This window comes from Denticeps clupeoides, chromosome 19 (assembly GCF_900700375.1).
Source record: "Denticeps clupeoides chromosome 19, fDenClu1.1, whole genome shotgun sequence".
Classification (NCBI taxonomy): domain Eukaryota; kingdom Metazoa; phylum Chordata; class Actinopteri; order Clupeiformes; family Denticipitidae; genus Denticeps; species Denticeps clupeoides.
Genome location: NC_041725.1, coordinates 4,993,328 through 5,016,547, shown reverse-complemented (window position 1 = coordinate 5,016,547; position 23,220 = coordinate 4,993,328). Strand labels below are relative to the sequence as shown.

Sequence of the window (23,220 nt, the reverse complement as noted above, 5' to 3'; positions counted from 1 at the left end):
CAGTCGGGCCAGAATGTCTGCCAATGCGCCCCCATGTCGACATTTTCCTCAAGTGTCATGTGAAACTACAGAGTGAAAATGACAACTGGCGTTATCTCCTCTACTCATACCCTACGTTTAACCGTCGAGTCGCCATCGTTTTACACGACTCAAATTCCCGGGTGTTTCAGCAGAAAGGATATTTTTCAAGGTCTCATTCCATTTTCAGTGTAAACAGCAGAGGAGAATATGAAGAACGCATGGCGCCTCCTCATCGCTGTCTTGGGGGTATTTGTAATCGGTGCCCCGAGCACCGTGGTACGGTAATACAGATTTGATTCAGCCTTAAAGCAACTCTATTCTCTGAGACCCTACTTAGCAGAGGCTTGTGAGAAGCTCCGAGATGCTCTGCCCAACCTACTGACAGGGCCGTTCTGCGGTCCAGACCGGTCACATGGGGCCAGTGCTGCCGCTGCCACATGAGTTAAAAAGACTGGGGCCATAAGCGTAAAGGGTCAGCAGCCTCCTTCTTTTTTTTTTTTTTTAAAGCCCTGAGGGTCTGAAAGGTTCACTTCTCTGCCACGTGATGAGGGAGCTGGAGCTCCGGCGGAATGGAGACTCGCTGTCTGGCGGGCAGCCACTGCCGTGTGAAATGTCCCATGCAACGGCCTTGGAACGGAGACAAGTTGCTGACCATCCCCGCTAAGCGTCTGCCAACATTTTACAAGGGCATTAAAATGTAGATGCTGATGCTTTGCTTGGACTTGGCCAGTTTCACTTAAAACATACGAAAAAATGATTTATTAATACATGCAAAATTTTATAATATTAACATGTCTGGGGATTGTGTGTTTTTGTAAGCAACAAAAAGCATTACAAGAATCTGTATATATGATTTCTGTATATTTGGGTCGTATCAAATCACCATTCATAGTAGAGCAGCAATTAAAGATAACATCAGTTCCACCCACAGCAAACCTCTCTACCCTGTTATGTGTAGTTCTTCACTTGATGACTTTTAAAGGACTGCCCATGCCACATCTGCCATGAAGCCCTTCTTTTACATTGAAACAGACTTTGACATTTGCATATGACCTATGACCTGCAATGCCAGCTTGTCCAAAATAGTCTTATCACACTTTGATGAACTCTGTCCATGGTCTCACGTGTCATGTTAAAGATGCGGGTACAACTGGATGTTTTTCCCCAGCTGCTACAGAACATACAGTCTTGTTTCATGTTATCAGGCGTTTGGGGGCTTTTTGTGCTGAACAGGTGAAAATAAACCAGTCTACAGATGTCAATGATACGCAACATGTTAGAAAATATTTGTTATGAACCCACATCGTTGTGTTAGTAATGCTGGACCTAAGTTTCATCCCAACCCTGGGAGAGTTTCCAGCTGTACAAAGCAGTGATAGCATTCATCTTATTCCCATTCTGTGTTATAATAAAATTAGTTCAAATTAATTCACCGCAATTAATCATACTGTGCAATCCTGTTTCATTGATTAAAATAAGAGGTCTCAAAGTTCACTCATGAAATGAGAGAGGTCCTTTCGTGTTTGCAGATTGGTATCTCATGTAGTGAAAATGAAACCTATCTCAAAGTAATCTTATTTATCATCCGTCAAATTAATAATAAAAAAAAAGGCTCAATAGTGTCACCTCTTCTTATAAGGTGAGATATCGTAATTCTCATTATGCTCTGAAGTGCATGGTCTACAGGGGCCTTTCGATGGAACAGAACAGGCAGAGATGCATATTAGATGCTGCTGTGTATCACATGTGACAATCACTTCACTTTTAGATGATCCCTAAATGACAAGCTCCTCTTCTTCTTCGTCTGAGGAGGTCAGACATGACCAGCAGATTCTCTCTGCATGTTAGCTGGAAAACAGTCGGAGATGTTAGACACCAACACAGGGCGATCCAACTGTCAGGAGTGATTCGTTGTCCGGGACGGTTTGACTGGACGGCTGTCAACACCCACATATCACTTCTATACCCCAATGCTCTCAGTTTCGGGGGTCACCTACCTCTATCTGCTGCTGGCGGGCTGGGTAGGCAAAGTCATGAAGACCCTTGTCCGGGCTAGCAGAGAGGCACGCCGGGCGCGTGGAAGTCGGGGACGCGTTCGTCCATAACCTCGGGAGGGTCTGGGCTGAGCTCCAGGAACCGGCCCGCCATCCGCCTGCAGGGTTGACAGGGAAAAAGCAAGCGCATCAGCTTGTTGGGTTTCCCTTCGTGAGCAGCAGCAATCCAAAGACTGTTTAGCGGTGACAGAAGGACGCGGCGGAAAAGCACGCAGTTCTGCGTGCTTATCTAACACGCGTAAGTGACACCCGAAAAATTGGAACAAGCGATGGGGGAGGCGTCCCAGTGGCGCCCGGCTCCGTCTGTGGTGACAGCGCTACAGCTTTAGCCAGATATAACGTATTTTAACGTATTTTCTACGCCAGGATGAAAATTTTGTTTTTTTTATTTTGGTGTCTGATGTCCGTCATACATCCTTGCGGAATTCAACAGATTGTTCTATTCTGTTTCTATTTTTTTTAAGCCGATGCAAGTCAGATCAGTGGAGATTTTTCTATTTATATTCTTCTTCTTCTTCTTGTTATGTGTGTAATGATTTCTATATGTTTGACCTCACCATGGGTGCTCTGCCGAGCAGTTTTTCATCTCTGAGCTTTGAACGTCTCGTGCACAAAATGCTGGAAAACCGCAGTTCATTTGCATGGTGCTCCTCTGGCAGCAATGGCCAGTCGACGGCAGATGTCATTCGAAAAATATATAACTTATTAATTTAATTTCATCTACTTATTCACATATTTACTTATTTTCTCCACTGCGTCTGAACATTAGCAATTCCTCCTACGGATGCCTCTCCAGTAAAGACATGCTTCATCCATTACACCACACACACACACACACACACACACACTCACACACACATTTACACACACCACAAACAAGAAAAATACTGGATTCTATAAGTTGATGATTGTTCAGTCACATCAGAATTTTGTTTGTTGGCAGGGGGTTCGAAGTTCACAAATGACGCCCATACAAGCCGTTGTAAATAAAGATGAATAAGTGCATCTTAATGACACATTAAGCACATTTCACACTTTGCAAGCCAATATCTTTATTTTTTTTATTCATTTTTAAGTGCAATGAGTATGAAAGGCAAATGTTAAAAATGATCACTCGCTAACAAAAAATGAAATGCTCTAACTCGCTCACTCAAACAAAAGAGAAAATAAATATTGAACAGCTCCAAGCAACACAGTTGGAAACGCACTGAACCCATTTTATTCTCTTTTATTAGTAAAAAAAAAATGCTTCAAAATAAATTTAAAAAATAGCAAAAAGAAAACCATCTCATGAAGGTAATTTCTGATGCTCCACTGCCTCACAGCATTAACAACAATTTACCCGCCTGTCCGCGAGGCGGCTCGAATCCGACATTTGCATTCACGCCACCCTCCTCCCCACCGAAAGCCGCAGCCCTGAGCGAGTCCAGCTGCCCCGGTGAGAACAATCTCATCTTTGTCACCGCCGTGACTAACTTCTGGCGCGCTATCATTGGCTTTGTGTCATCGCCCTCCTTCAGATGGGTTCTGTCGGAACAGATTAGCAAAATTGGCCATGTCACCATGCTCCTCTTTAAAAATGGTCCTGTAATCTCTGTAGCTCACCAAAGACCCACCACATAGTGCTCATTATATCTCAACCATCGTCAATACATTGCATCGGTGCATATTTTCTGCAGCTAAAGTAACACACACACACACACACAAAAATAGATCATTCAAGGTTACAATATTCATCCCAGCTTGACGGAACCATTCCGAGGTAGTTCCGATCCACCAGCTCTCGAGGCCCGCTGAGAGGGTCTTTTTTGAGCTGGAGCTCCACGGCAGTCAGCCGAGTCGTGGCTCTCCCTCCAAATCGCTTCATTACTGACAGGGTCAATACTGCACAGGAAGCCATGCAAGCTGTGGAACTCGTGTGCGTCTGTCGGTGTCTATGTGTGAATGCGTGTGTATGTGTGTGTATATCGATACCTGACTTTTTGGGGCTGAAGCTATACTGATGAAAAAACTGTTGATAAAGTGTTTCTCGTATCTCCTGGCCGGCCGTTGTACGTGACGGTGGCCAGGCCTGGCCAGTCCTCCATGTGGATTCTGGCTTGGGAGGAATAAGCGCCGGCGCGTCTGTGCCGCGTCTGCAGGGGAGGCTCTAATTGGAGTTCAGCCTTGCGACGCGCACAGCGTACTGTGGTTAAATTGTGACAGGATTCCACATTATCAGGCTCAACAAGAGTCTTCAGCTCAACCGATGAACCAGGCGATTGAAAAGGGGCTTGCTTATGGGAATTAAATGCCTTCATTTGCTGTAAACCTCTATGACCAGTCGGAAAGGCCATTTTTGCATGCGTGATGCATAGGAAGGCTGCATAATGCGTTTTGCAGCTTGAATCAGGTTGGTGAAACACAAAAAATTTTCATATAGCAAAGAGGGAGGAAGACACGTACGGCTCAGCAGCTGGCGTCCCTTCCACGTTCTGTTTATTGACCTTGTTTTCAGGCCGTCTGTGACACTTGCCAGCTACACATAAGCCCACCGCCCCATTGCCAAGTAAGCACACCAGGACAACTGTGATGATGGAAATCCAAATCTGGCTTGATTGTTCATATCTGCAACAGATGCACCAGCTTCCACTTCTACAGGTGTCCTCTTTCGAATGAGCTTCTGGTCATTGGTTTAGAATGTGGAATGAAATGGTACCATCATTTCCCCCGAAAAATTGTTGAGCACATCTGAAATCGAGGAAACACGATATTCCTTACACGGCAATAGTCTCCAGCCACTGGAGGCTCTCCTAGGACAGCCAAGCAATTATTTCTCCAGCGGATCCCCTGGGGTCTCCACTCCATGGGACATGCTCAAAAAAACTTTTTGGTGGGCTCCTCTCTCGTCTTGATCATGTCAAGAGGCCAACATTCATAAACTTCTTCTAAATGTTAACCGCATTGATGAAACTTGATATAATCTAACATTCACCTGTACTATTTAAAAGCTATTGGCACGTTTTGCAATATAAACTACAATTTTTAGGCTTGCTTTATATCAAAGTAAACAATGTGGTGGTCAAATATATGAGCCCCATGAGATCTACAGTAATGAACCAATCATCTCTGAAACCGCACCCGTGCAGTCAATTGGCCTCCTAACAACATTCAATCAGCATAAAAAGACTCCAAGGAAGAGGGCACTTGAACACATGAGAGGGACGAGTGTTACTCACCAGGCCAAAGGCAAAGGAAACAAAGTCTGGAGCTCAGAAAGAAGACAGTAGAGGCTCAGGCCAAGGGGGAAGGCTACACTGCCATCTCCAAGCCCTTCACTGCCCCACTGCTGTAACTGTCAAGTGCAAGGAGACACAGAAGCAAACCTCGGCACATCAGACTGAGGTTTGCCCGTGAACATTTGAAAGGTGAAGATGAGTCTTGGAAGTCTGTGCTTTGGTCTGATGAGACTAAACTTGAACTGTCTGGGCATGTGGATGTTGCCCTTGTTTGACGAAGGCCTTTAACTCCAGGCACACAGTACCCACAGTTAAACATGGTGGTGGGAGCATCAGGCTGTGTGGCTGTTTTGCATCGTCAGGCACCGGAAGCCTTGTTTGGGTGTATAGCATCATGAAAAATTAAAATAATGTCGACAAAGCATATCGAAATTAGTCCAGCAGTTCCTCAAGAACACCAAAACCACGGCTCTGGAGTAGCCTGCACAGAGCCCAGACATCGGTCCAAATGAGAATCTGTGGCGGGTGAAATTTGGAGATTATTGTGACCTTCTAACATTAAAATTAAATGAGTTTAATTTTTTTGGTCCCTCAAAATATGAGTCACAAATGCTGTATGAATATATGCCCACCACCCCGCCTTGCCATCTCTGAGCAGTTCATCAGTTTGTTCAAATAGAGCAGGGTTTCAAATTCTGACACCTCATAGGGTGAGTAAACAGTTGTTTGTAATATTTAGTGTTTAATGAGTTGCATGTGATGAATTTAAAACCGATAAGTATGTTGTGTAGAGTTAGGGTGGCCAGATCTCCTCTTTTCCCCCGATCATGTCCAGTCAGGTTTTTCTGGGTGATTAAACATTCGTCACGTCATCCGTTTCTACACGCATATTCATGCTAGTAATAAAACAGCATTCTGGCAGAGTTACGAACATTTTTACATTACATTACATTTACAGCATTTACCAGACACACCACTACTTATTGCCAATCATAATTTTTATCACTGGACAATTAAACTACACATTTTCATTTATGGCAGATAACAGACACCCTTATCCAGAGCACATTATAGTCAGTACTGACAGGGACAAGTGGGGTTTGAGCCTGTGACTGTGTCTTATGGTTCAGCGGCGTCTTACCCCTTAGGCTCCTACCACCCTGCAGGTGATTTTGCGAACCCCCAAACCCACCACCACCGCAACTATTTTCTTTGCATAAATAAAATGTAACGAGCAACATACTAGCCTAGATTTTTTATACATAGCATATAAGCAAAAGCAAATATATGGAGTGTCTTCATTTTATCTTGTTATCTTCATGCTTTCTCTTTTGTGGAAACCGGGTCCACATGGCTCTTTGAGTGGTTAAAAATTGTGGATATCTCATTTTTTCCCTTTCTTGTGTATGAATAAAATACCCTGATTAAACTTAGAAGACATTCTTATTTTGCCTACTCTATACATAATAAATTCAAATTTTCATGGAGAAATGAAAGTGAAAGTGAAGTGATTGTCATTGTGAAACAATGCAGTACAGCACACAGTGACACAATGAAATGTGTCCTCTGCCTCTAACCATCACCCTTAGTGAGCAGTGGGCAGCCATGACAGGCGCCCGGGGAGCGGTGTGTGGGGACGGTGCTTTGCTCAGTGGCACCCCATGGCGGCTCAGGGTTTGAACCAGCAACCTTCTGATTATGGGGCTGCTTCCTTAACCGCTAGGCCACCACGGCCCTCAAGAGTGTTGTCAAGTTTCTTAAGGAGGGCTAACAGCTTTGGCCTCAAACGTATACTTTTTTCAAGCATACCAAAATACTCGAACTCCTCCCCTTAATGCAGAGTCTCAGACCTGACCTGAAAAGAGCAAGCCACCCTTCTCCAAGAGGGAACCATGGCCTCTGATATTGAGGTGCTGGATTCTCATGAATTCTCACGCCACCCACTGCACCACAGCCTGTTGCCTATCAAAGACAATATTCCACAAGACCACACCTATTTTAACTTCAAAAATGCAAATGCGATTCATCCATCACCACATTTTAACACAATAAGCTAACGATGAGCTCATTCCGACCCAAACCTGAAGATGGTTTACATGTCAGGAGTCCACAGACCTCCATCTTCAGACACGTAGATTTACACAAAACTGGACTGGTCTGTGCGTAGTGGGTCATGCTGTGGTTTTCTTTCCCTTGCCTCCTACTAATAACTGCCGAAAGCTCTGCTGTCTGGACTGCATTAGTATAGGCTGAATTAATCTCCTTAAACTTTGGGGTGGGGGGGGGTTGTCTATACCAACCTCCAGACAGCAGCTACTGAAGAAGGTGGTCAAATATGCTGTAATTACATCCATGTGCCTTAAATACAGGGCCACCCTTCTCCCAATAGATGGAAGGAACTGTGAGTGTGCAAGCCGGAGAATTATTTCACATGAAATGTAAATTGTGCAATGAACTGTGAGTTGGTTATTATATTTCTAACACTGGCTGTGTTTAATCACCATTGCACTTCACTGCCTGCAGTCTACAGAAATGACAATGGCAGCAGTGTTTTGCCATGAAAGTAATTTGAAGCTACTCTTCTTCCTCGGGCTGTGCGAATCGTGCTGATGGTTACTGCGTAGTCCTGCACACTGTCAGACAACGGGGGGGCAAAACAACATTGAGAACACACACAGTGGAACCTCGTTTATCAAACGTGCAGAAAAACGGGTGAACAATCATTCCAACGCCCATTTTGATATTTACCTAATATTGCCGTGAGCGTGTCATATGCTTAAATCCATGCCGGCTCTCGGCTCTCGCCAGTTTCTTTACTGTCGGTGCGCAGAGGAAGTCAAGCTGTGTCAAAGGATTAATGACATCATAATTTAAATTATGTTAGGCAGTTTGCTATAGGTCCTATATGATTAATGAGCTTTCTTTACCTAATTGTAAGGTTACAGGCTGCAATAATAATAAATGTTCTGATGCATAGTTATGTTATTACAGATATGCCATTATATTTCACTCACTAGTACCTCATTGTTTAACTGATGTAGCATTGTGGCTTAAACAATGAAAGAGACCGGCTTAAATAAGAGCAATGACAGTCATCACGATCAGCCATGGTAGATCTGGCACTGTGTTAGAGGACCTCTACACGTCCATCAGACAGAAGAGGAGATACAACATTAAGCACAGTCGCACGTGGGCATCGGCTGAGCGTTGCTGAAGGGGAGAAGACTCTGCCTCTGACCAGCTGGAGGAACACTGCTTCATAAGCCCAAAAAAGTGTGTGCAATCATTTTGACCTGTGCAGCTCAGCACGATAATGGCTCTGGACATCCAGGTTCCATTGGATAATGAGCTAATGCCTAAAGAGCCAAGTCTGCATCTAAGCTGTTTATTTTTCATGCATCAACACTGACTGTAATGGCTTCCAAAGTGCGGTGTGAGTTCCGAAATGTTGAGTGTGAAATTTCCCAATCATCTTGGATACAGGAAGGCACGAAAAGATGAAACAATGAATGAACAATGACATTCTGGCCCAATACTATATTTACATGCTGGTACTCGTACTCAACAAAATTAATACATAAAACCAATACCACATGTTGTTCAGTCCCTCCAGGATTTTGCAATTAACTCTTGTGATTGTTGCGATCTAAAATGGCTGAAGGTGTGGCAGTTTTTTCCTGGGTAGGGTTGCAGTGAAACTGCTGAAATAAGTGAAAAATTATGCCCTTTAACATTGTAAATTTAAATAAATAGACTGGTACATTATTTCCCCTTTTTTTAATTAAAATGATTTAGTTATTCTTTATCACTTTATCACTATATATTTATTGTAATTTTATTGGAAGTTACAGGGTTTGCAAGACAGGGTCACAATACCATAAGAGATAACCAGATATGCAAAAGTTATTGAGAGGGTGCCTGTATAGCGATACAGGATGATCTATGATGACTACTTATTGAAAAGACAGGGTCACAATACTATAAGAGATAACCAGATATGCAAAAGTTATTGAGAGATCATCCTGTATCGCTATACAGGCACCCTATGATGACTACTTTTACTGTTGCTCACAGCAAAAAATTTTTTTGGTTAATTTTCCACTAAACTGACTTGATTTAATCACACTGGGCATAAAGGCTTGCACGTGGGCTTCTATTTAAAAGCTAAATCTGTCAGACCTTTAGGCAGCTCCCGACACCGCAGGGTCCAGAGCGTGTTAAGAAAGGTGGGAATCCAGACCAGGGCAGACTTCTGGACATAAAAAACAACAAAACAGACAAACAAAAAAGCCTTTGTCTGAAGATTCCCTCCTCCCTTCTCTTGCAGTTTTATAACTCTAAAAATGCTATACTTGCTTTGTCTCTTTTTCACTAGGACTTTTAGCGTTTGACTGTTTTAGGAGGAAAACATATATTAAAATAATGGACAAACTAATGATTATTACCAGAGCTTAGACATATTACTATTATTTACAGACTTGGACAAGGCGTGGCCTGAGGGATAAATTCTAGTAAAGAGTCCATGGCCCGAGAGTCATTTGTCCCACTATGCACGAATACAGAGACCACCAGAGAGCACCTGAGACCACCCTGTGCACAGAGCACTTCCATCAATAATACACATCATCCACGTTCAGGAGAGATGGTAGGCATCTCTTACATTTATTTTTAAAATGGGTTTACATCATCATGCTAATGGTGGAAGAGAGTGTACACAAAGGCTGTAATGGCCAATTATAACACACATATGTTGATGTGGATGAACACGCTCCGGAGGAAGTTGATTTGGGAATGCCCAATAGAAAAAAAAATTGCCCAGTAGAGAAAAACTTTTTTTTTTAAATTGCGTATAATTTTAAAGTTTACAGTGATAGTGTTTGCATCTGTCTCAGTAGACGGTATCGGATTTTTCAAGCACAAACTTGGGTCGCAAATCCAACAGGTTACAATATGTACATGTACCTAAAATGCAGGATTGAATGCAGGATTACAGACCAGTGGTTCTCAAATTGCCACAATGAGTACCACCTCTCCCAGTACCTTCGTGGACTGGCATGAAGATACTGCAGTTTTTACAGTCATATTTACAAAATGAATGTTATTTATAACTGAATGTCTTTCACTGTCAATGCTGTAACACAGCAAGCGAGCATATTAAACGCACAACATTCAGTATATTTATGATGATGAACACACTGCATTTGAATAACCAACAGCTGTAAACTACAACTAAACCAGGGAGCATGAGACCTGCAGTCTGAAAACAAAAGCTGTAGAGTACAACGCGCCCATTCTAATTTCTACAATTACAATTTTTCAAAGTGAAAGCCATTAGCACAGAAATAATGCCTTGCTTTACAAACCAGTACACAATGCCACAAAGAACAATGCAATCTTAAATTCCGAAAATGAAGATAAACAAGAAGTCGGCCTATGTCAATGAGCATCGATCTGGCACTGTTAAGCCATGAAAAAAGATATGCCATCAAGATACAGTAAAAGTAAAATGACTATAATAAAGAACCATCACATACGCTAAACTGAATTCTCTTTTATATCTTCAATAAAGGGTGACCTTTAACATGATGAAGATATAGGTAGCATCTAGCAAATGTCACATACTTGCTGAATCTTGAAAATGGTGTCTGGCAAAAAAAAAAAAAAAAATCTCATCTCCATTGTGGAAATAAATACATCTTCCATCCAAGAGATCCACACTGAATGGCTCAGTCTTGCTGTCTGTCCATCAAAAAGATCCGGGCTTTACCTGCTGGCTTTTCCTGGTATGGTGTCATAAGACTCTCATTTGTGGTCAGGATAAAACTGTAGAAATGTATTTTTCTTTCTTTTTGGACGTGTATGATTCACGCCAAATAAGAGCAGGGCACATGCAGCATTAGATCTTGAAAAGTCACCTTGATCTCGCAGGATATTATCCTCCCCAGTGTGAGAAGAAAGAAGCTGAAGGCAGAGCCCATTTTTCAAAAAATTAACCCGAGTCTGGGCATGGAGGCTTCATACAGCCATTTCAGCTGATAAATGTAATATTCACGGCTAGCAAAACATCCCCAGTCCATTTGTGGCGCAGCAGTTGTTGAAAAGGGCAAGATCGCACCATTTGTTCTTGTGAACTTGGATCTAGACAGATCTGCGCTGCACCATCAGGGAGTTGTGAACAGTCTTAAACTTATTACTGAATGATGTACTTGCAACTGCTTCACTGTTAGAGACAAGTGACAGTGTCGTAGCGTAAAGGCTCTAAAAATGCACATCTTAATTGTTGCAATTAATAATGATTAACAGAGCTGGCATTTGTTTACTTCCTGTGCTGGGCCAGATGGAGATGGACCAATCACGACAAAGCAAACTATTATGTGTCTAAATTTTTCAAACCCATTTGGATTCCATCATGCTAATTGCTTATGTTAGCAGGCTCGGTTGAAAACGTGGTGACAAGAGACGTCCCCCGCACCCCCTTACACTGGGAACCGCTGCCATAGTCAATCAATCAGCAATTTACGTAAATTCATTGAAATAGGAACAGGAAACATAATGTGCAATAAGCACAGTGGCAACTAGTAATACCTTTCCACTGATTCCACTGTGCATCATTTATAAATCCCAAAGAAGGCTTTCTGCTGCCATCAACTCATCAATCTATAGCTGAGTAGTTTTAAATCAGCAGTTTTAAATCAGCAATTAAATCAGCAATTTACGTAAATTCATTGAAATAGGAACAGGAAACATAATGTGCAATAAGCACAGTGGCAACTAGTAATACCTTTCCACTGATTCCACTGGGCATCATTTATAAATCCCAAAGAAGGCTTTCTGCTGCCATCAACTCATCAATCTATAGCTGAGTAGTTTTAAATGGTTAGCAGGATAGCAGGAGTGACGTGCATCAAACATTTGATGCGAAGCTATGGCAAACTACGTCAAAATAAATGTGCTTTAAAGCGAAGTGATTGTGAGACACTGCAGCACAGCACACGGTGACACAACGAAATGTGTCCTCTGCTTTTAAGGTGAGCAGTGGTCAGCCATGACAGGCGCCCGGGGAGCAGTGTGTGGGGACGGTGCTTTGCTCAGTGGCACCTTGGCAGATCGGGATTCGAACCGGCAACCTTCTGATTACTGGACCTCTTCCTTAACCGCTAGGCCGCAACTGGTGGCCTACCCTAATTTACAATTAGTTTAGTCTGTTAGCATGGACTGATGTTGATATCAAGATGTGGCCATTCATGTTTTACTGTACATCTGTTGGCTTGCAAAAAAAAAAAAACGTACATGTAATTTTATCAACTCAAAGAATTCCTACCACCCATCTTGACATTTTACTTTATGCATTAGTGAGCTTCTTCCACTCAGCCAGGAAAGATTTTTGGATGCTCTCCATGCTAATAATGTAGACTTTATAGACGTTATTTCCCTGGAGCTAATCTCTATTAACAATTCTGTAATGCTGCGTTAATGCATAGATTGGCTGGCAATGAGTCTCCCATGCAGTTTTATCCATCAAAGTCATTGTTTAATCCAATGAGCTTGCTGGAAAATATCATAAGAGAGCTGAAAGCCGGTCTCAGCTTCTCCGGCAGACTTCAGGCAGCCTGGATTATGCATTCACCCAGGCCACAACTTCCCACAAAGCTGCGAGCAGTTCTTTTCCAGGCAAGGCAGTATCAGCAGGGTCGGCCAGGGGTTGGCTCCAGACACAGATGATCTTCTTCCTCTGAGACTACACTTCCTTCTCAACGTCTTCAGCATCACTTTCAAATCATCTACTTAACTATGAGGAAGCTGCTAAGCAAAGGAAAGCAATAAAAACAGCAATAAAATCAAAACTGGGAAAGACAGAAATACACACACACACACATAGAGAGAGCTAAGATAGGCAAAAATAAACATAAATGTGCTAATTTACTACTAATATTATGAATATCTTCTTAAAGTATTACTTTACTCGAGCATACAGACTATATAGTGGCATAATGGTATTTTTATACAAAGGTGTCAGGATTGCCTGCAGCTGGGCTCCACACCGGAATCCAATCCTGACGCCCCATAAATGCCGGAAGTTTCTGCCCGTTCGGGGTCGCTGGCATTTTCGTGAACTTCAGTTGGTAACACTGCTTATAATTTGAGTTCTGGCAATCGCCACACGCCTACGGGTTAGTTTTAGTTCTTGATTTATGTTAAACTGTTTTCGGCCACCGCGCCATTGTTTCTTTGTATTTGTTTGTTTATGAATAATAATAAAACCCCCTTCCCAGTATGTCAGACCTCTGCGCTTCCTTCCCCCGTAAGTCCGTAGTCGTGACAGAATGCCAGCGACCCACCCAAAAGCGCAGAGGTGGAAAGCAGAGGAGAAGAAACGCCGCGAAGGACGCAGCCCGGCGCGGCGAACGCGGACGCCAGGGGAGAGACGCGCCGCCCGTTCTGGTGGAGCGTTTTCTCCCCGAGAAGCCGTGGTACGCGGCGCCGCGTGATGACGTCACCCCCGGGAAACTCTGCGAAACCCGGAAGCGACAACGTCAGCGGGTGAGTGGGCGGAGCGAGGACGTTGGCGTCGGCAGCAGCGAGGAAGTGACTTGGGCAGCGAGCGCAGAAGATGCGACCCCCACGATCTTCGCCATGTTGAGCCAAGAACTCTGCGCTCTGCTGGCCAGGCTCCCCGTGGACTGGGACGACACGGACGACGACGAGAGCACGGGAGACGAGAGTTGGGCTCCGCCCATCGCGCCAGTCTGCGATCGTCGCAAGGTCCGTGGGGACCCACGTCACTTCCAGGGGGGTGAGAAGCGGCAACAACAACAACGGCGGCGTTCCTCCAGCGAGGAGGTGGGCAGCCTCCAGCCCGAATGGCCAGAGTACTGCCCATGGGAGCTTATCGCGCCATGGGTCCAGGATGTCCGCAGGGTGGACGACCCTTGGAGTCACCGGTGGGAGGACACGGATGACGAAAGCGATGATGACGTGGATTTTCGGTGGGCGGTCGGTGCCGGGATGGCTCCGCCCAGCGTGCGCGTCCGAGATCATCGCGGCGTCCGTGATGACCCATGTGACTTCCGGGGGTACGAGGTTGACACGGACGACGACCAGGATGACGCCGTTTGGGCAGTCGGTGCCGGGATGGCTCCACCCATCGCGCCCATCCAGGAGTGTCACGAGGTCCGTGGAGACCCACGTCCCTCCCAGCAGTGTGAGGAAAGCTGGTGGAAGAGGGCGACGGGAGGTCGCCAGCCAGCAACTGCGCTGCCGGGACTGCCTTGCAGGGAATCCTCCATTCCTGCTCCAGTCGCCGACCCGCCTTCCCTCTGCCCGGACGTTCCCCAGCAAAATGGCAGCGCAGCACCAGCGTCCACACCTGCTGGAGAAGACGTCCACCCCCCTCCACACCACACACCTACCACCATCTCCAGCGACGTGCCCAGCCCCGTGTGGGACCGCCCAATTGTCCCGGGACCCTTCAGTGGGGCAGCAGACACAGACGAGATCACTACCATCCTCACGTGTCTGACTGGATCAGCATGGGGCTGGAGCACAACCCTCTGGCAGCAGGGAGAGACAGACAGGAGTTTTCGGGACTTCCAACAGAGACTGAGGGCGGAGTTTGATCGGCCTGAGCCAGGGATCGAACTCTGCCCCTCCACCACATCCAGTGCCAGTCAGGATCCGGGGCAAGAAGACACAGCACTGGTGGGCGACGAGAAGGTCGCTCCTCCCGAGATCCTGGCTGTGCCCCCTGAGGAGGTCCTGGAGAGCCCAGAGAGGGAGCCAGACGACCCTCTCTTCTGTCTGTCTCTGTCTGTGTGTGTCTGTGTGGCATATGTGTCCGTATGTCGCCCCCACTTCCCCTCTTTGTGTCCACCAGATGGCGACCCAGCCGCGGAGCCGAACCCCAGGGAGGAGGTTCCTGACCCGAATGTGCTGGTCCAAGGCGAGGTGGACAAGCCCCAAGGTACCCCTAAGTCCAGCCGGGGGGGGTGCTCCCCCAAAGAATTTTTTGGGGGGGTGCAGTTCGGGTTGGGGACTCCTCCTGAGGGGAGGGGAGGTGGGGAAGCGATGGAGCTGGGTCCTCCGGTAGCCAGTGAGGAGGGCGGGCCAGGCATGGGCCTGCGTCTGCCTCCAGAGGGGTGGAGCGCCATAGAGCCCCCGGGTAGGCATGAGGACCCAGCTGGGACAGGCAGGAAGAGGGCCTGCTTGTCCCAACGGACGCAGAAGGGGCTAGCCGGATGGTCTGGCAATGCCCCCCCCTTGGCACCAGGGCCGGGCAGTGAGAGGGGCTGCATAGTCCCAGAAGGCACCAGCCTGGGGTGCCTGGAACAGTCGCCGGAGGCTCTGGGACAATCTCCCTGCGCGGTGCAGGGGGTGACACAAGATGTGTCAGAGGGGACATGTGGAGACAGGGCCCACACGTACCCAGATGGAGCGGCCCTGATTATTGTGTGCAGGTACGGGAGTCCGGGGCCGTCATGCGGGACCACGGCGGGGAGCCAGGCCGAGGGTCCGGGGCCGCCAAGCGGGACCACGCCGGAGAGCCAGGCCGAGGGTCCGGGGCCGCCAAGCGGGACCACGCCGGAGAGCCAGGCCGAGGGTCCGGGGCCGCCAAGCGGGACCACGCCGGGGAGCCAGGCCGAGGGTCTGGGGCCGCCAAGCGGGACCACGCCGGGGAGCCAGGCCGAGGGTCCGGGGCCGCCAAGCGGGACCACGCCGGGGAGCCAGGCCGAGGGTCCGGGGCCGCCAAGCGGGACCACGCCGGGGAGCCAGGCCGAGGGTCCGGGGCCGCCAAGCGGGACCACGCCGGGGAGCCAGGCCGAGGGACCGGGGCCGCCAAGCGGGACCACGCCGGGGAGCCAGGCCGAGGGACCGGGGCCGCCACGCCTGACCACGCCGGGGAGCCAGGCCGAGGGACCGGGGCCGCCACGCCTGACCACGCCGGGGAGCCAGCCCGAGGGACCGGGGCCGCCACGCCTGACCACGCCGGGGAGCCAGCCCGAGGGACCGGGGCCGCCACGCCTGACCACGCCGGGGAGCCAGCCCGAGGGACCGGGTCCTCCAAGGGGAGGATACAGCAGGGCAGGAGCCCTGTGGTTGCCGCCGTCCGCCCCGCCGCCTCCACTGATGGTACTGTTGGGGCTCCGAGGACGTAGCCCTTGGAGGGGGGGCTCTGTCAGGATTGCCTGCAGCTGGGCTCCACACCGGAATCCAATCCTGACGCCCCATAAATGCCGGAAGTTTCTGCCCGTTCGGGGTCGCTGGCATTTTCGTGAACTTCAGTTGGTAACACTGCTTATAATTTGAGTTCTGGCAATCGCCACACGCCTACGGGTTAGTTTTAGTTCTTGATTTATGTTAAACTGTTTTCGGCCACCGCGCCATTGTTTCTTTGTATTTGTTTGTTTATGAATAATAATAAAACCCCCTTCCCAGTATGTCAGACCTCTGCGCTTCCTTCCCCCGTAAGTCCGTAGTCGTGACAAAAGGATAATTGGTGAAATGGCGTCATGTGATTTTTCTTGCTACGTCTGAATCTACTGGCGGTGTCTCTCTGGATAAAAAATAAAGCATACTGACGGTTTAAAAAAGTAACGAGTCAAATGTTTCTCAATGTAGCGAAGTAAAAGCAACAATTTTTATTTCACAAAAGTGGAGTAAAAGTAAAAACTATTGTATTGTAAACCTACTCGTTTGCAAATGTAACTTGTTACTATCCACCTCTGTATATAAATCATCTAACATCTAAAACAATTAAGCAAGGAGAACTGAAAATGAGGTGGATTAATGTGATAATCAAAGATTGTGCTGACCACAATTCAAGGTCGGAATTTAAGATTGACTGGTTGCCCTGGCAGACCTGAAATTTCTCAGCAGACCTTTTGTAAATAAGGATTTTGGGGCAATGAAAACAGCCTTTTTTAAATACAGAATGTCATTATGCCAATACAGCAGCAGTAGAAAACTGATTTGTTTAAAATGAAATGTAATTTCTGAGCATGAGGAGCCAGATTAATTTACAAATATCAAGTATGACATAATATAATGGACTCTGAATTTGCCAATAACTGTCAAGTATAAGATAACTAATGTATGGGCAGTATCAAAAGACGCAAAACCTAATTAGTGATGATGAATGTTGATTAATATTGCTGTTTTATGGATTAAATAAATTTCTTGCTCAGTGAAAAAAAAAACAGACATATAATTATAATTCTCTAAATAAACTGATTTTCAGCAAAATGTATACAGTGGTGCAGTGGTGGCCTAGCGGTTAAGGAATCGCCCCTGTAATCGAAGCACCGTCCCCACACACTGCTCCCCGGGCGCCTGTCATGGCTGCCCACTGCTCAACAAGGGAGATGGTTAAAAGCAGAGGACACCTTCCATTGTGTGCACTGTGTGCTGTGCTGCACTGTTTCACAATGACAATCAATTCACATTCACTTACATCATGTTATTATTTGAACCACACAAGGTAAAAAATTTAAATCACTCTGCACCATGAATTTTAACATCATGGTCTACTTCATGCTTCATGAGACAGAAATGCTCTTCCATCCTTGCTGCACCACTTGCAAGGCTCGTCAAAACTGGAAGTAGCTGTATGAGAAGCTTGTGTCATGATAAAAAAACTGTGAACTTAAAAGGCCATGCAAACTTCCTTGCAATAGGTCTCTTCTTTCTTTTGACCCAGGTAGGGTGGTAGTAGCCTAGTGGGTAACACACTCGCCTATGAACCAGAAGACCCGGGTTCGAATCCCACTTACTACCATTGTGTCCCTGAGCAAGACACTTAACCCTAAGAGGCTCCAGGGAGACTGTCCCTGTAACTACTGATTGTAAGTCGCTCTGGATAAGGGCGTCTGATAAATGCTGTAAATGTAAATGTAAATGTAATGCTACTGCATAACATGACCTGTCCTCCATGACCCCCAAACACCAAAAGAGGTGAGTAAGAAGGAAAGACAAAAGCAGCCAACAAGAGGTCTCAGGATGTGTGGGCACAGTGTCCCAGGTGGCTCCTCATGAATCTGTTTGAGACATTGCCAAGACTGATTAAAGCTGCCATCAAGGAAAATAGTAGGTTCTTTGAATGATCAAAAACAGAAGGAAATATTGATTTTGAACTCATGTCATAAAACTCAAACTATCCTAGCAAACCATTTTGTTCTGCCAGTTTGAACTCAGTATAGACCCTCGTGATGAGTCCATGCCTACGTAGAACTATACTTAGGTATAAATTGCACTGAAAGGCCTCCTGCTTTTTTTGCAAATAGGGTAGTAAAGCAATAACTTGGAAAATAAAGTAGCTTGGTACATACATCACTGCCATGATAAATCTGTCTTAAAACAGTAGAAAAATGCTTCGTTTTATCTATTTTCATTTCAACATGTCGTCCTAAATTAAATGTAATAATCGTTGTTGGATGTTGTCTAAATGCTCTGCTGGTCACCTGCACAGTATTTAGAGGTGCTGTTCAGCACCCCAGTTCTCCCAGAACTAGCAGTCCTCACAAGAAACTCACGCAGACTCCGAATGCTGAGTTGTGAGGTCTGCATTCCATGTGTGTCATGATCTGGAGTTTCATGTTGGTCCTGGGTAATGTTTCCTGATCGTGTTCCCCTGTGTATGATTGTATAAAGCTGCCCTGATCGTGTCTGTTCGCTGTATGGTCATTGTTTGGCGATGTTTACCTTGTCCTGTCCACCATGTATTGAACCCCTGTCTCGTGACGTTGTGTGTATGCGTCCATCTTCCTCGCCATGTCCAGACATCGTGACAGTGTGCCATAAGCCGAGCGGCTATAAAACAATGGAAGCCAGCTAACCAAGTTGTTCCTACGTCCAAAAAAAACTCTGATATCAACCTGAATTCCAATTTTGTGAAATGTATACAAACACTCAGCAATTGTACATGTGTCCTGGTCACAGCAACCCTGCCAACATTTACTCTTGTAAATAAAATGTTTAGATCTTTACATACATATTGCCCACGTACTGCACAGCATTTAATTAGGTAACTGTATATATGTCAGTATGGCATCAGTCATATATTTATATTCATGTTATATCTGATGAGATCGATACTTAATCTCCATACCATTTGTAACTTAGATTATCTTAACCATAACGCCGCTATTTAATAATAAAAAAAACTGATGGGCACCTTATGGGGGCTTCAAATCTCGTCTGCTGATTAGATATGTGCCTCATGTAGCGTTTCTCTTCATTTCTATTCTGTGAGTGTGTAGGACACACATCTGCGGTGCACATGAGTGAGGGAGGTGGGATGGCGCCTCAGTGTGGGTTGGGTACATTATCCTCTGGGATGAGAGCGCACGTGATTTGCAGGATCATTAGCACCACAGTATGTTGATAACCACCCCCCCCCCCCCACCCGTCGAGAGCTGGCAAATCCAGGACCGCCGCACTGCAATGCAGTCGGCCGGCGTACGAAGCCACACCCCGTCTAGCTCAAGGAAGGTTGCCACGTTGAGTGCAGCTGGTGCTCTGAGCCGGGTCTCACCTCCGCAGGCCGAGCAACTGCACTTAATAATTGAATGCATCCCGACCAGTCCCAAACGACCTCCACAGGCCAGGCCAAAAAGACTGCCATGAAAACAAATGTTTAGTGCTGTTCTGCCCGCCCGTCTTTTGCTCTTTCGCTCACAGCTTTGGGGACTCGGGGGTCAAATCCATGTTTTTCGAGGTGATCAATGGAGGGAAAAAAAAAAAAAAACTCCTCCTGCTTCTTCTCTTTTTCTCACTTGATGTGAAAAGTCCTCCCCTTAAATCGAGATCGACACTGTTTCAGAATAAATGCCACCCTTTTAGGCCCAAACTTTGCCGGTCCACCATGCACTCCATCTGATTCTGTGACAGATGAGTCATACATATTTTCCGCTCCTTTCATTTTTTCATTTTTGTTTCGGGTTCACTTGCAGCGATTCACAAAAAAACCAGTCAGATCTGTACTCTACGTGTGGCACATCTGCCATCAAAATAACCCCTTTGAGGGTTATCCGATACGCAATGCTGATGAGAATATGAGAAGCAGAGTAAAAGTCTTGCCTACTGAGTGTTACATCTGCCTGGCTCATGGCAAGAGTAACATGAAGGGGAGACCACACGTGAATTAATATTTAAAAAAGAGATATATTTACCAAAACTATTTATTTACAGCGCTATAGCTTTATTCATCCAGATCGAGGGAGTAGCATGTGTGAGAGCTGTCAATCACTTGCATTTGAAGTGAAAGTCATTGCAGCACAGCACACGGTGACACAGCAAAATGTGTCCTCTGCCTTTAACGCATCACCCTGAGTGAGCAGTGGGCAGCCATGACAGGAGGAGCAGTGTGTGGGGACGGTGCTTTGCTGAGTGGCACCTCGGCGAATCGGGATTCGAACCGGCAACCTTCTGATTACGGGGTCGCTTCCTTAACCGCTAGGTCACCACTGCCCCATTTTACATTTGTTTAACCTACAAAAGGGTCGTTACTTGACCTTGCACTACTGAACGAACCCCTGAGGTTAGCTCACTGTGTCAGTTTGAAGATTCTGGCCTTTGTGTGTGTTGCGCTGCGCATCTCATCAGTCCCTGATCAACACTGTCAGTAGCACCACCAACCCTCCTCCTCCTCCTCCTCCTCCTCCTCGGCCTGCCTGATTGCTCAGGCTGATCAGCCGCCTGACAGGTAATCCATATGAAAATGCGCAGGGTGCGGACCTGCTAAAGGTCTCCTGCAGCCAGCAGCAACGTGCACAACTTGCACCGTACTGAACTCTGAAAAGAACACTACTTCTAAAATGCCACCGAGAGAAGACGTGGGACATCTGTCTCTGGCCAAAGTAGGGAGGTGCTGGGAAGATCTCAGTTCACGGCCCAGGTCCTTCAGGAGTCTGTGGACTTCACTGTCTGAAGACTTTCTGGCCTATAAATAACTTCCTCCCTTTTTTATTAGAAGGAACAGGTGATTCAAAAGTGCTTCCAATGTTAACATGTTGGATTCTTCACAGGGGAAATGAAGTCACCTGACTGTGTCAACAGGAGCCTCAGTCAAAGTCACCTTTATTGTCATCTCACCATATACAAGTACACAGAGAGACGCGATTGTGAAGCTTCGCAATGTGCAAGATATGAAAGTGCAATCGGAATAACACACAACACAAACCATGACAATAGACACCGTGCACCGGCCCATAGTACAGTGCTGGTTGAGACAAATTAGACAAACCAGCAAATAGCAGCAATATGTCAATATTTCAGGGTCAGGGAATTTCTGGAATATCAGGGAATTTCAGTTAAGTCAGTGAAAGTCCTGGAATTCGATTTTAAAGGTTCAGGGTCATGAAATTATCACGGAATTTTGTATAGCGCAGTATCCAAAACCTGATGTGTGTTTACGTGTCTTTGTTCCCAGTTTTTTTCCCAGAGTTTTTTTTGTTTTGCTCCAAACCTCTCCCGCTCTAAGGGAGACAACATTTTGACTGTATTGACATGCATCACCACACTTTCTAACATACCAAACATGCCAGGCAAGTGTAAATTTCAAGATATTTGGCTTGAAAATGAAGAATAGGGTGGTAGTAGCCTAGTGGGTAAAACACTGACCTACGAACCAGAAGACCCAGGTTCAAATCCCACTTACTACCATCGTGTCCCTGAGCAAGACACTTAACCCTAAGTTGCTCCAGGGGGGGACTGTCCCTGTAAATACTGATTGTAAGTCGCTCTGGATAAGGGCGTCTGATAAATGTTGTGAATGTAAGAATTTAAGGACTTGCTCACCCAATGGGATAAAATAAAACCTGCATGTAGAGGATGTGAGAGATGGAGTCAAGGTTTTGGTTTGTTCCATTCAACATGCCAAGCTGCCGATATTCAACCACAATGACGTCAATGCAGTTTTGAATTCTTTAACCCCTTTAAATGCCCTTTTCTGCTCAGCACCCAAACATTATACAGGAAGTCATGGAAATTAGACTTTTTGGTCAGGGAATGTCATGGAAAAGTGGGGGAATTTAAAATTCTGAAATTTTATACATGCATTCACTTCTAGTCAGGAATTAACCAAATTGATTTTGGAGGTCTGAGGACCTAGTTTGATGAGTATTACTGGGTCGTGGCTGCCGTCCCCGGATTTTGGGCGCAGGACTCACAGACATACTCAGAATTTAGAGTCCCCAATTCAAATAGTGTGCATGCCGTTAAACGACAACTGGTTGAAACCCGCACTAATCGAGGGAGAACATGCAACAGAGTCACAACCATGGAGGTGTGGGGCTAAGTGCCACACCACTGTCCAAATGGTCTTTCTTGCAATTGACGAGCTTCAAAGACGTGGATTACTGATGTCAGTAATTGTGTCATTGTGTTATCATGCACAATGTCTTTATCTGTGCCGCAGAACAGAAGACTTTATTTTTTGCCACATCCTTGTCAGTCCAGCATGAAGCTGTGAGTGTGATTCATTCTGTTTTCAACTTGTAGTTCATTTCTGTGAAGTGAAACCATTCATTTGCAGCTCCCAGCTCTCAAATTTACTCAAATGGCCGTGGTTATAACTAACATGCCTTGGCAATATACAGTACAGGCCAAAAGTTTGGACACCTTCTCATTCAATGTGTTTTCTTTATTTTCATGACCATTTACATTGGCAGATTATCATGTTTTATATTCTAGTTTCTTTGCTCTGATTACTGCTTTGCACACTCTTGGCATTCTCTCCATGAGCTTCAAGAGGTCGTCACCTGAAATGGTTTTCCAACAGTCTTGAAGGAGTTCCCAGAGGTGTTTAGCACTTGTTGGCCCCTTTGGCTTCACTCTGTGGTCCAGCTCACCCCAAACCATCTGGATTGGGTTCAGGTCCGGTGATTGTGGAGGCCAGGTCTCCACATGTGTTCATTCATAGTTTTGATGCCTTC

At 46.0% G+C, this 23,220-nt stretch overlaps 1 protein-coding gene across 3 annotated transcripts in view; it reads right to left on the bottom strand.

The window, feature by feature from the left end:
* The window catches only part of LOC114769681 (leucine-rich repeat and fibronectin type III domain-containing protein 1-like protein), a 99,716-nt gene that overhangs the window by 57,153 nt on the left and 19,343 nt on the right, over positions 1 to 23,220 (bottom strand). For all 3 annotated transcript variants that reach the window (XM_028962903.1, XM_028962904.1, XM_028962905.1), the window contains exon 2: positions 2,019 to 2,173. The gene's annotated coding sequence lies outside the window, so the exon portion shown is untranslated. The remainder of the gene's footprint in view (positions 1 to 2,018; positions 2,174 to 23,220) is intronic.